Genomic DNA, 13,959 nt, shown 5'->3' with positions numbered 1-13,959 from the left:
CTCTCCTGCACCTCATTCAGACTGGCTTCCTCACAGCTCCCCTCATAAAGAGTCTGGGATTTAACCGTGTTTTCTACCTAAGAACTGTGAACACAGTCTATCAAAAAGCAGAGGTTCTGTCATGCAGCGTGGCTCCCACAACAGGAAGCCCAGGGATGTAGAAAACACATACCTCACTGGAAAGTTTACTTTATTTTATCACAGGATCTCACTGGCTGTCTTCCACCCCCACTGTAATTTCCTCACAGCCGTAGAGCCGTGACAGCACAGCTGCCGTAGGGCGCGCTGGTGGCTTTGCTGCCCACAGAGGGGAGGTGGTGCCTGATGGCCAGGGCTGCCGTCACCTGCTGCCTGGGCACCGCCTGCCCGGTGTCCCCAGCTGGGAGGGGTGGCATGAGGAGGGTGGCAATGTATCCAGGGCACAGCACAGCAGTCGCTCAGTGGGAATGTGCCCTGGCATATGGAAGGTTTTTCACCATCATTTGCCTGATGCCCTTGAAGAGGCATGGTGTGTTTTTAAATGATGACACATCCCAAAGTGTCACACATCATTTTTCCCCCTCTGGTTTTGTTCTCCAGAGACTTCAGCAGCGCTGTAATGTTGTCACAGCACAAGTTGGAGAGCATTAGAAGTAGGTCACCGGCTATGATTTCATGAGTCCTGATACTGAATATTACTCATGAAGACCCTTCAACCCAGACATTTTGCAAAGGGTTTCAGAGATATCACAGAGGATGCACTAGGATGCACACTTTGATTCTGCAGTGTCCACTGATAATTTCCAGTGGAAGAATCAAGTCTCAGTCAGTGTCACATGGCTTTCTTGCCACAAAGCAAGGGTAGGAGTAGAGAGGTGACAAAACATGCCCAAGGGTGCACAGGTATGAAATGGCAGGAGACCATCAGTGCTCTTCTACAAAGCCTTAGTGAAACTTCTGTGTATAATTCAGGTCTGGTTACATAAAGAAAAGTAATTGAAATTCACATAAGCATGTAGAAGAGTGACTGAGATGTTCAGAAGAATGAGCCTGGCCTAAAGGAGGAGAAGAAAGGACCGTGGCAGGTTCACAGTGCAGGTCTGACAGCTGAGATGTGCTGCAGCTCCGGTTAGGCAGAGGAGCTGAAACAGCTGAGAGAACGAATTTCTCTTTAATGGTAAAAGACACTGTTGGATCAAGCATTGATTGGTTTCAACTGGCTTTCTGTGAAAGTAGATTGGAAATTACAAGATTTCTAATTCCAGCAGCAGTGAGGTGCTGAGCTGCAGGCCAGTGGAGGGGTCATGATGTGCCTGTACTTGGTCACCCAGTCCTATGTTAATATGACACTAGAGATGTAAAATACAAAGGTTTTGCTTTCTCTGTGTTTTATATGAGATGCTGTCTAGGAAAAAAATCCTCCAGTTCAACCATAAATTATTTCTATTTAAGTGAATCCCCTTTGAATAAATGAAGTATAGGAGTTCTACATTTTAGAATGTATCTTAATAAAAGATCAAAAATTTCTTCTGACTTAGGGTTACACTGTCTGCTCTTACAGCTCCAGTGAAGCTCCTGGAGTTGCAGAAGTTGTGAATCCAGTTCTAAAGGTTTTTCCAAGAACTCTGAAATTGTCATGCCTCACACAAGACCACAACTGCTACTTCACTACATGCTTCTGTTAGTATCAGAGCACCAGGGCTTTGTCTTTCTCATCCTGAAAAAGAACTCTGTTGGCCTATTAAAGAGATAGTGACAGTTACCAATATTTACTTGTACAGATATTTTCCACATGCAAATTAATTGCTGCTAAAGGCATGGAATCTTTGTTTTCTTGGTGGCTCCTTTACTGGAACAGCTGTGTGTGAGGGGTCAGCTAAATAATTTCCTCACAAAAGCTAGTCAAGTGGGATAAGGAGAGCTGCCTGATGCACTTCACTGTTTCTCAGTTATCCATCCTTGGTTAAGATGCACGTCTCTGCTTCTGGCAGTGCTCAGCTTCACAGCGCTGGGTGCTTTGGTAGGTGCCTGTGCAGAGCTACGGGAAGTGCCTCCAACAATGCGGAGCTCCCTGGAAGAGGAACTGAAACACTCCTGGCTTTTAAAAGCTGATGAAGCAGAGGAAACACCATCTTAGTTATATTGCACTTAAAGAAGTTAGCAGGGTCATCTTTGGTTCACAAGCTAAGGCTGTTTCCCAGGTCTACTGTTTTCAGTCTGTGGTCTGCAGAGCACTGGCAGCAGTGAGCTATTTCTTAAGGTATCTGTGAAAAGTGACTTACTCTGTCATGTAGGGAGTTATTCTTCCAGTGGAAAAATTCCAAACAGGAGCTGAAAGTGAATATCCTGAGCAATTCCTATCCTTTTTTCGTGCTTAGACACTATTTATGTTGGTGTATAATATTACAGAAAAACAGATACATAAAACAGAAAAACAGATAAATAAAATAGAAAACAATTTTTAAATATAGTCTTCACTGTTCAAAACTTTTTCCAAGGTGACAATTGCTCATAAATTCACAGAGCTATTTTTAAGTCAACAAACACTGTATTTTGAATCTGAGCATAGTTTAAAAACTGCTGAAGTACACTGTAGAGAAAGGCCATTGTTGTTACTATTATTTCTCAAAAGTTTGATGTTGGAGCTGGATAAAGCTTTATATATAAAGCTTTTACATTCATGTTATGTTGGTGTGAGGAAGCTTAACATCAAAGAAAAGAACTTATTTCTGATTATTCAAAGCAGTAAATCGGCCTCTGAAGTCTAAACTGCAGACTTTTTTTTTTTTACTTTGTAGCATGTTGGGGTCATTTTGTTAATCTGGCGTCCAGATATTGTTAACTGTTGTCTAGCTAAACAGGGAACAGATGTTTTTCCCATTATTTCTTGTTTATATCCAGTTACCAGCCAGAGCAGTCTTTACAATACACCAGTCATTTCAGTAGGAAGACATTGTGCACACGCAGAATTGAAGCTAGTTGGATTTAGAGGGTTTTAAACCACTGCAAAACCTTGTGTTAGACATTTCAGGTTAGTTCAAGCATGTCTTAACGTGCCTCAGTTCAAACCTTTCCTCAGTCAACTTAAACAAAGTCAGTATGGAGCTAATTCTGCACTGATTGAAGAGTTTCCATAAACCCTTTTGTGCTGGTCTTGGTAATCTGATTTTGTACCACACCTTTTGTTAAGGCAACATACTTCAGTGTGTAGACAAGCTGCACAGAGCAGCTGCATAATAGCAAGGGCTCAGATGTGGCCATGGTGTGTGAACTATCAGCCCTCAGAGCAAGTTAGAGAAATGGAGTGTTTCAAGCTGCCTACAGCTAATAAAAGAGGGCCCCATTAGCTCTTAACTTCTATGCTTTTTTCTTCATGTGCAGTTTTGCCAAACAACTAGAACCTTGCCTGCTTTTACCCGGGATATTTTTCAGTAATTAGTGCAGTTTTCCTTTAGCAGGTGCTGTTAAATGCAACCCAGAATTAGTACTTTCAAAGAACTGAGTTTGAAGCTGTAAAGTTGGTTATTCACTCCATACCCCTAACTGTTGTTTTGTTTTATTTAATCACAAAAACTGGTCTTCCTTCCTCTAACAAGGCACTTAATTAAGTTTTTAATTTATGATAAGAAGTTAAATGGCACTTATGAGGCTTTTTTAATGGTTTCCACTTCCCATCCAGATTACAAAAAAAGGTGTGATGGAGAGAGACACGGCTGTCAGCCAGGGGTATTGTAGGTCATGCCAATATTAGCTGGCAGCAGGCCGTTATCCAATTAACATTGCTTCATCGCTGCAAGTAATAGCTCTTGAGTAGATGATTGAGTCATTCATGCTGTAGTGGTGCTCAGCTTTACTTGAGAAGGAGCCAGTGCTTCGTCGAATGGGCTTTTGATTTGCTGTTATTACCTGCCTAACTCTGCTAATGGAAGTGCACAGCGAGTCTGCGTGGGCAAGCTGGAAGCTGGGCACTGGGCAAGGAGCGTCGTCCATGCAAACACCTTATTCACTCGGTCTTTTGAAAGCTGAGGGTGCAGTTAAATGGTGAAAAGACAGAAATAGAAACAGCAACAAGTAAAACTCCCCACTGGCATTAGATGCCTACAGGTTAGAAACAGAGATTCTCAACCTTGCTTGCGTTTTTTTGATTTGGGGGCTTACATTTAGAAAAAACTTTCACCATCTGTGAGAGCCCCAAATGCCTTCCTCCCAGATGAGGCTAAACAAAGGTCTTCTGAAACAGCAGACCAAGCTTTCTTTAGCACTAGTCTGATACCAGCCTTTGTGTTCTTTTAGAAACTTGCTTCTCCAGTAGGTTGGTAAGTTATACCTGTAGCCCTCAAATTTCTTGAATCTGTTTCAGAGTGGTGACCTTTTTTAGTGCAATGAACTGTCTGCTGGAAATGTTTTCTTCCAAAAGAAGAGTCCAAAAGGATTAAACTGAACTATCTGTTATGTCCAAGTCTTCCAAGGGGCAAAAGGAAGCAGCATCTTTTTTAGGATGAGGTTGTGGCATTTATCCACACAGCTCTTTCCTTTGCTGATAAGAGAATGATGTTCAAAGTAGATGTAAGCACACACCAAAGGCTGAATTCCTCCACGTTCTCTCTCCTTGACTGCTGTGGAACTGCCTTTTCCCCACAGGGTCTAGCCCTGTGAAATTTGTCACCTGCTTCTTCGGTTGGCGGGGGTTAACTCCCGCACGCGGTTGGTGAAGCTTTGCAGGGAGAAAGGCAGGACAGGACCTCGGATTTGGGATTTGAGGCTGGCAAAAGCTGAGTATGTTGGAAGGCAAAGACATGCAGCAGCACTCTGGGTGGGACTGAGCCAGGCATCTAACATTAGCATGGCTCGAAGCTGACAGGGAGGAGAAATACTGGCAGCTGCTAACCATCCATGCCAACCTGCCAGCCTGAGGGAAAAATGCTGGGAATTAGCCAACGAGAGATGATTGCGATGAGGAGAAAATCAAAGGCAGGATGCAGGAGGTCAATTATTATATACCCTGCTGACTAAAGGCACTTACTATTCCTTTTATCTCTCTAGAAATAAACAGTGTTCTCTTACTTTGTCTTTTTCCTTTCTTTGTATTCTTTGTATGTATAAATATAATACCTTTGAAGAATGTGGGGACTTAGCTGGGAGTACTCTGCACAGGAGCATAGCGTGAAAGAGGTGATAAATGTGGAAAAGAGGAGCAAGAGGGCAAGAAGTTTATTTCCCAGCTGGAAGGATGTTTAACACAGTAGGGAACAACAAAAGACCCTTTTTCATGGGCACCCCAGAGATATATTAGGAGTAGCTAAGGTTAGCTCTTAGAGAATGGAAAGCAGTAATGTGTTTTTCTCTTTATATGACTGTATTGGCCATTGATGTTCCTCACAGATTGCAGCACTGGCCAGAATTATTTCTGCTTTGGCTCAGGAGGTGGCAAGAACCTGAAAGCCATTATTCCCTTCATCTGCAGAGCTTTTTGTAGAGGCAAAGGGTTATATCAGTCAGGCTTCAAACTTACTTATGCCTCAACCTCACCTCAGTAATGCCACTTCAGTCAGTCCATATAGATGGAAGGTTGGGTCTTTGGTTTTCCAAATTCCTCCCAGGGAATGTGTTATTTTTCGTGCTGCCCCACAGTGCTGACACTGACCGTGCAGAGGGATGACTGGAGGCTGCAGCTCTGTAATGAGAGTAAAACTGAGAGTTTGTGTATTTTTTGAAGTCTGACATGACAGGACACTAATTCAGGAGAAACTATGAGACAGAATTGGATGTTGTTTTATGTGTGTTGCTTATGTAGCACAGTACAAGGTGCAAACAAATGTACTTTGCTTCTAGCAGGTGAGCAATAAAACAGAAATGAGATCTTCAGGATGTGATACGAAATTCCATCCGTGTATCACTGCAAAAGCTTCCAGCACTGCTTGATTTTTCATGCCTCAAGTGTGATGAAGAAACTAGCCACACATATTTTTCATTCCGCATAGTGTAACTTCCCTTATTTTCTGATGAGGGCTGTCTTGCTATTCATAACATTCTCTGATCTTCTCAGGTGGAGAAAAGCAAAATACATCTATGTTGTGGTGAGAGCTAGGCTTCAAAAAGCAAAACAGAAGTAGTGTATACATGCATGTTAAGTAGGGAAAATCTTATAGTAGCTCCTTTCCCTCCCTTTGGCAGTAGCTGTACAATTTATTTATTTATTCGAGTAGGCATATAAAAGTGTACGGTTGAAAGGGATAGGGAGATGAATGCACAGAACAAAATTCACCATTTCAATAACTGGACTCAATTTTGTTGCCTTTGTTGGACTCCTGCCTGCCATTACTGTTCGGTTGGGCAGTGATTGACTGTGCTTGCACTTGCCAGTGAAAAGGCACTTTGCAGTATGGAAACTTTCTTGGTCAAGTATAACAAGCATGATGTCAAATGTAAAAGAGATCTTGAAGAGTAAGTCCTATGTTAAGGGCATGAGAAGAAGCAATAAGAATGTGTAACAGGAGGTGGGTTCGTTTTGCCTGTTGTGTTTGGATTTTTGTAGTTTTTTGGGGTTTTTTGATATGTTCAAATATACATGAACAAAAATGAGATGGCTGAGCCATGACTGTGCCTCAGCTCTGCGCACTCTGGCCCTGCAGACTGACAGATCTCTCCCTCTCCTCCCGCTCCACTTAACAATTCTCTTATCTTTGCTTTTATCTGTTATCTAAAAATCCCTTTCAATTTCTTTAAAGACTTCAAACCAGGTATCTGCTCTTTTAGCGTCCAGAAATACAGGCTGGGCATTTGACTAAATAGACAGATAAGGTCCAGTGAAGACACCTTCAGTCAGCTTCACAACATCAGACACCACAACCTGTAAGGTACTTTCTGATTACAACACCAAGTTTTGTTCCTAAACCACCCCCCCCGACCCCCCCCCCCAAAAAATGATCTTCATACAGCACTTTCTGACAAGGATTCCCTGGTGAATATTGTCAGACTAACTGTTTTTCTCAGCTACTAGTGAAATTGAGCATGCTGTGGGGTGGAATATGCTATGTATTCAAATGATGCATTGCAGCAGTCAACAAACACTAAGCCTAGGAAGTATGGTTCAATTTGGAAGTGAAGTATGGGTTTTAGGTGAGCAGAAGGCAATTGAATTGTACTAGGATTTGGGAATTACATGCTTTTTGTGAGTTTTACAGGGTTGGGGTTTTTTAGAGGAAGATTTAGGCACAAACATTCTGTTAAATTTGATTCAAACTCTGAAGAGCAAAATGGCTGGTTTATTCCAGGATTTTTGTGCTGTAATGACTTTTCATCTTCCCCTTTTGATGAGAGACAGCCAGCCAACACCTCTGAGTCCCAGTGCAGTCTAACACTAAAAGCTTTGTCCTTGGGCACTTTATTTACTTTAATAAAATAAATAAATAGGAGCAGCTGTAGCTGGTCAAACTACAGAACTAGCCCAAGCTTGGTTTGTTTAAAAGAGTGAGTTTTAATTTCTCTGAAAGCTCTTGAGAGGAGGCTTGTGTGATTGTTTAAATACTTAAATGAAAAGAAAGTATCAGGCATCTCTCTAGGAAGCGTGTTGTAAATTACTGGGGAAAGATATCAAGAGAGCCACTGGCAATTGTTTTGAAGCCAGATTAAAATCAACTGAAAATGTTGGCATCGGTTTTTAGCAACAAACTCTTCAGTGATATATGTATGAATGCACATTATTTCATAATTGTAAGGCAAAAGGCCTTTGAGAGGGACAAAATTTAGAAACCCCTTTAAGAAATTTGGTGCACAGTACTGGTGTGGTTCAGTGGAATTCGATATCCTAAAAGAAGATAGATCAGATTTGCAAGTCAACCTTTCTGTCTCTCTCTTTGTTTAATCTGCCTTCTAAAAGTTGATGGCATCAAAGTGTGCATTTAACTGTGTCTGTTTCCCTGCACACAGAAGCAGCTGAAATATTCCTTTTTTCTTTTTTTTCTTTTTTTTTCTTTTTTTTTTTCTTTTTTTTTTCTTTTTTTAAGTTAGAAGCCTTTGAAAGACATTGTGAAGAAAGTTGACTTGCGATTGAAATGGCACCGTGTTCCTTGCCAGGGGTCCTCAGTCAAAATAACCATAGCTGAACTGAGAATGGCAGAAAACTGCAATGCTACAACTTTCAGTAAAACCAAAATATAAACAAGGTATCACCAAACAGCTGGAATTGAGAGGTATCAGCTTTGAAATTAAATAGTGGTAATATAAAACCTTGAGCAGTAGATTTCTGAGGTTTCTTGTGACCAGCTAAAATACTGTCATCACCTCTCCATACATGCTGGAGTGGAAGTTGATGCATCAGATGGGAATTACAGCACAGGTCTGTGCATCAGGTCAGTGATGATTAAATCGCCTTGTGTGAACCACTCAGCAGTGTTTACCTCTCTCTTAAATGCTCTGGTTCACATTACCTCACATGGAGGTGAACAGACTGACCCACAGCTGGCACAGCTGCTGGTCCTGGGACCCGCAGGCATACCTGACCCAGAGCTTCCAGCTTAACAGTCCCCAGCCAGTTTCAGTCTCATTGTCTTCCCTCTGTATAATGCACTGAGGAGCTTGTTGGACTAGCTGCAGCATTTCTCAGGATGATCAGGATAGGATGGAGCTGCTCACCTTACCTGGGTGCGTGGTCCTGACAGATGGAGCTGCTCTGTGTCCTCTGCCTGTTCTTCTTGCATCACTCCTGAGGTCCTGTGCATTGCCATTGACAACAACTGCTGAAACTACCACATCCAAGAGGAAAGTAGCTTTGGAGGCATGGAGCAGATCAGAGCAAGCCTGTGAATTGCTACAGGCTTCTTGTCCCTCATCAGGAGACTGGGGCATTTTGAGGATATTTAATTGGGAAATTTCACTTAAGTGACAGCAGTTGCAGACCATCCCGTATATCGCAAATAACAGACAAGCAGGTTCCTAGCAAGACTTAATCTCTTCCAAAGAGAGCTAATCATTCTTGGCAAATGGGAGCTGTAGGTTTTCAGGACATCAAAAACGGGCCATCTTTCTTTTGGTGTTGAAGGAACCATATTTAGTAGAGTATATATTGTACCTGGTCCACATCATTCCCTGGAGCAGCTGCTCATCATTTCAGAGAAGTGGAAGGGTACAGACTTACTGTAAGGATAACAGAGAGATTTGGCAAGTGTGAGCCAGGATGGATTCGTGGGTGCTGTTGTGTTCTCAGAGCTTCCTTCTGTTCCCGCAGTGTCAGATGTACTTCCCAAAGACACGGCTGAGGTGGGTTTATGGGGGTAGTAAAAGAGAAAGGAGAGTATCTAAATAAATTAATTGGGCAAGAAAGGGACCTGAACAGGGTTAATAGGTGAAAGACATGTGAGCGTCCAGTGTATTGTACTTCAAACACATGGTAATACTCCGCTTGAAATTTGCTTGCTTTGAGTTGTGATAGGACCGAATTCCCTCATCTCGGCATATACCTCTTACTTTATGTTCCCAGAATGGATGGGAGTGCAGTCTGTGTTAATGTTTCAAGGTTTAGAAAGTAGATCAAAAGAAAAAAGGATTGTCCATTCAAACTTTACCAGTACCAGTTCTTAGTTTCTGGAAAAAATACTTTTGATCAAATGGTCCTGGATTTTTGAGACTTTCATCTAGGAGGCTGAGACTACATTTCTGACTGTGTAAAGATAACTTTTGCTCCTGAGAAATGTCATGAGTTTTCACTTACCTTTGAAATTCAGACCTGTGGTTCTCTGTTTCAAGGGCCTGCAGCCAATAAGAAGCAAACCTTAAACAACACTGAAAGCAAAATATCTTTCTGTCTCTGACCACCCAGCAGTAGTACAACATGCCTAGCCACTTCTCTCCCCAGATACACAGGCAGCCTTCAGAGAAAATTTGCCTGTCACAGTATTCCTGGTCAAGTAAAAACAGAGTAAGTTCTAGTTGTTTCCTGTTTCCTTCAAAGGACAATGTTGGAGCCAGTAACCTTTCAAGACAGGAAAAAGCTGTGGAGAGACAAAACCTGACAACTTCCTTTCTGATCTCCATAGAGGACTAGTATTCATTTTTGTTTCTGGAAGGGGAAGCTGGACTTGAGGTGGATAGGTTTGCAGCCATTCAACGTGCCTGTTGAATTCAATTATTTTTTAACCTTATTTTTGTCTGACTGCAGATTTTTTTGTGCCATGGATGGCTTTCTGCATATGGCATTTTTGTGTGGACATAAAGCCAAATCAAGAAGTTTCTGTCTATTCCTTGAATTTGCTAGTTTTCAGGAGACTGAACACATCAAACCACATTTTAATGGGTATGTTTTAAATGTTGGAATTGATTGTCAAATGCAAGGCACCAAAAATGGAGAGTTGCCTGCCTTTTGTAAGATCCATCTCTGCTTGTCATTTTTGCCCAGTTTATATAAGCAGTAGGCATTGAGGTCACATAGTATCTATACCATTGTCCAAGGAAGTGAAGAATGAAGAGATGTCCCTGAGATATATAAGCACAGGGACATTCTATAAAGAAACTTGTTCGCATTTACAAAGTCACCACTGCATTCAAAAAGCAGAAATAATTGCTTTCAGTGGTGGCAGAAGCCTTTAAATCACTAACTTTCTTTACTGTTTTCCTTGTCTTCAGTGTATTTTGCAGTTGGAGGACTGAGAAAAACAGCCAGTAAGAGCTACCTCAGGCTTGGTTTAGTTCTGCTTCCTTTTCAAAGATGAGCCTAATCCTTCCCTTACAGGTTTTATTTCACTATTATGCATGAATTCTCCAATTTAAAAACTCAGTTAGAGAGGCCATACACGAGTATATTGTTAAAGACAAGCATCTGATTACATTTCTGGCCTTTGTGTTCAGCTGGTGGCACACAGCCATGGTGATCCTAGCAGGAGCTGTCCTGGACCTTTGCAAGCAGCTCTGTAGGGCAGACAGGCACTGCACACATGAACTGCTCTGCAGGGGGTTTCAAGTCAATCCCAGCCTTGGAGAACCAGACTGTTTGCATCATCTGCTCTTGTACTCTCATCTTAGTTCTCAGATATGATTTTAATCTGAATTATTTGACCAAGTTACAGTTTGGTTTTAAAACTGCTTTTCTGCAGAGGAATTGCTTAGCTAAAGGGCTGTGGGAATTCATGACCATTTCTTGTCACTTGTGCTTTCAACCTCTTGGTTGACCGATAAGGTGGTAGTAAAGACCTCTCTAAATATCCTTTCAGGAATGGATATTTTACTCATATCTAGGCTTTTCTCTTCTCAGACTGCTCTGGTTTGGGTAAACAAAAAGATCAGGTGTCATATGTGTTCTCAAGAGACGCCAAAGGTGTCTTTGCTATTGTAAAAATCAGAAGAAATAAAATGGTTATAACTATTTGACCAATTTGTTTTCCTTCCAATACTACTATTTTCCTAAAGCCAAGGTTTTCACGAGGCTTTTCTGTAATTAGTTGTCTGTGGTATCATTTTCCTTACATTCAAGAGAGAAAGTAATTCCATCAGATAGACTGCAGCTCTTGTCCATCTATCTGATGGGTGTGTGTTTACAAGATGAATGCCTGTTTTTGATTTCTCCCATTAGAACAAAGGTTACTCTGTCATTGTCCTCAGAAAGCTTTTGGACATGCTTTGGTGTGTGCATGCCCCTTTTTTGGTACAATGCCAAGTACCCTGTTGGGACTCTAGTAGTGACCGAAGGAACAGGAGGAGTTTTGAGGATAAACCTTGTTCACATGGCTAAAACTGTAAAGCCACCACATTGATCTGCTGGAGAGTGATGGAGAGCCTGTGCCCATCCCTGCTGAGGTGAACCAGCTGCTGCCCTGCCCCCTCTGAACATGGGGTTCTCCAGCACCAAATGTGGGAAGGACTTGGGAAAGCAGAAACCCCTGGGCAGGCTGGCATTTCCACACCCTCTTTATGCACATAGTTCTGGCACGTACATGCTTTTGCTCAATCCTATCAGCTGCATGTCATTCTATTCTGGGGAAGGTGAGAGCAGTGCTAGAAATGACTCAGCTCCAAAAGGTATCAGCTTTATTCCTTTTATCCCCCCAGAGTTGTTCCTTGCTTTAGGTTTGTGCAGTAGCTACCATACAAGGGGGAAACATCACTTTTTTAGGGAACAACAATGAGAAATGCCATGTCTGCCTGTCCAGTGAAAGCATCTGTTCTTTGGAGTTTACATGGCTGATGAGTTCTCTGCACTTCAGCAGAGCTCTGTTTTGCCAGGGGTTTTAAAGGTCCTTGAGAAGCCTCTACAGCAAATTAAGGAACCTTGGCATGATCCTGCATTACACCATGCCCTGCCCAGCATTCCTGTAGTTCTTACCATTTCCTGCCTCTTACAACATGGCTATGACTTTGGACAGCAAGCACATTCTGTATTTCCCAAGCAAATGTTTTAAATGTCTTTATCTGTGGGAGTTTTACAGTGTGCAGTGCATTTGCACAGAGGCAGGGGAATTTTTGGTTTGTGTGATTGTGTGCTGTTTTGTGACTGTTCTGTTTCCTCTTACATCCTCCTTCCGTCTCTTGTACCTGAAACATTAAATTAAATCTAACACAGCAGTACTTTCAGACAGAGGCTGTGCCAGTTCCCCAGTAGAACTGTGGACCTTTAAAATGCTGGCTGCAATACTGCAAACACGTTCAGACCCTGGCTTGGCCAGCAGTTCCCCCCATCTATCTGCATGTTTGCTCTCCAGGCTTTATTTTACCTACACTATTGGAGACTCTGGAGTCACAGCCTATGTCTCATTGTTATGCATGGATGGGAAATATTCCTGTACTTATTTGCATTCATTAGCTGTTGGGAGCTCCTCTGTTGAGGTCTCTAGCCTTGTTTTTACAGTGCTTTTGGCAGTGTTTCTGCACTTGGTGTGCGAATTTTTATGATCTGTTGCATGTTATTCATGCAATTTCCTGCCCAGTAATGGTATCAGTTTTCCAGACGCAGAGGAATACAAACGAAAACCCAGGAGCCTGCATTAGCATAAAATGTCCCAGTTCTGTCAGTTTGATTAATTTGTCTCTTTGTCTCCACTCTATATGATAAGTGCTATTAATGGTTGCAACACTTCATATGTCAAAGTCTTTCTTCCTAATGACTTGAAAATGTGGTTTATTTCCCCCTTTTTTGTATTATTTTTCTCATTTAGCATTCCACTCAAGTACAGATTTATGCCATGCTCTTTCATTATCTTACTGGTTGCAGCACTGGAGTGATTACATATGGTGTAGGGTATGAGCAAAGATGCGATCCCAGGGGCAGCAGCTGCTGATGCAAGCTGAAAATAGATCCAGCGTATGCTCAGCACTTTTCCCAGAGGTCTTTTATTTATTAGGAACAGTCTTGGTACAGGACAGCTTGGACCCTCATTTAGCAAGATGACTTTTTGCCTTTCAAGAACAGTGCGGTGACTTTGCTCTATTTACTGACTGCTGCGTAATTTTTTTTTTCATCATCTCCTGTGGAAGCAGAGACTTTACCTAACATAAATTGTAATATAATCCTGATTTATAATGAAGTCAAGAAATGACAGGCTCCATTTGAAGTAATGGAACTTGACAGATCTAAGGTTTAAATTAAATAATCCTATTTGTAAGACAGCATTTGTACATGGTACACTGCTTTAAAATGAACTTCAGTTCTTCTTCAACGAATCCTTTACCATTCTCTGTTTTACCTTCCATAAAGGCTTTTTGGGGGAAAAAGTTCATTTGAAGAGAAGAATTTTTTATTTGAAAACATGTATGGAACAATACTTTGGGTTTTTTTTCCCCAAAGTTCACATAAATAGTTTCACAGAAGACAACTTTAATTACAGAGTAAAAATTAATGTAGGTCACTTATTCAGGGCAAGCCACAGGTAACCTGCTTCAGTGGCCAGAAGAGGCCAATTGCTGAGAATGAAGAGAGGGAGGATGCTGGAGGGAAAATAGTGAGGAGGGTTGTGGCTCAACTCTTCCCCTTCCAGGAGCAGAGGTTCATTCTCA

General features: G+C 41.8%; 1 protein-coding gene across 1 annotated transcript in view; it reads left to right on the top strand.

Moving 5' to 3' along the window:
- Positions 1-13,959, top strand: part of BACH2 (BTB domain and CNC homolog 2) — a 190,818-nt gene that overhangs the window by 146,336 nt on the left and 30,523 nt on the right. The window lies entirely within an intron of this gene.

Source organism: Prinia subflava, chromosome 2 (assembly GCF_021018805.1).
Source record: "Prinia subflava isolate CZ2003 ecotype Zambia chromosome 2, Cam_Psub_1.2, whole genome shotgun sequence".
Classification (NCBI taxonomy): Eukaryota; Metazoa; Chordata; class Aves; order Passeriformes; family Cisticolidae; genus Prinia; species Prinia subflava.
Note: the sequence above shows the minus strand (reverse complement) of the source record. Positions and strands in the feature narration are given on the sequence as shown.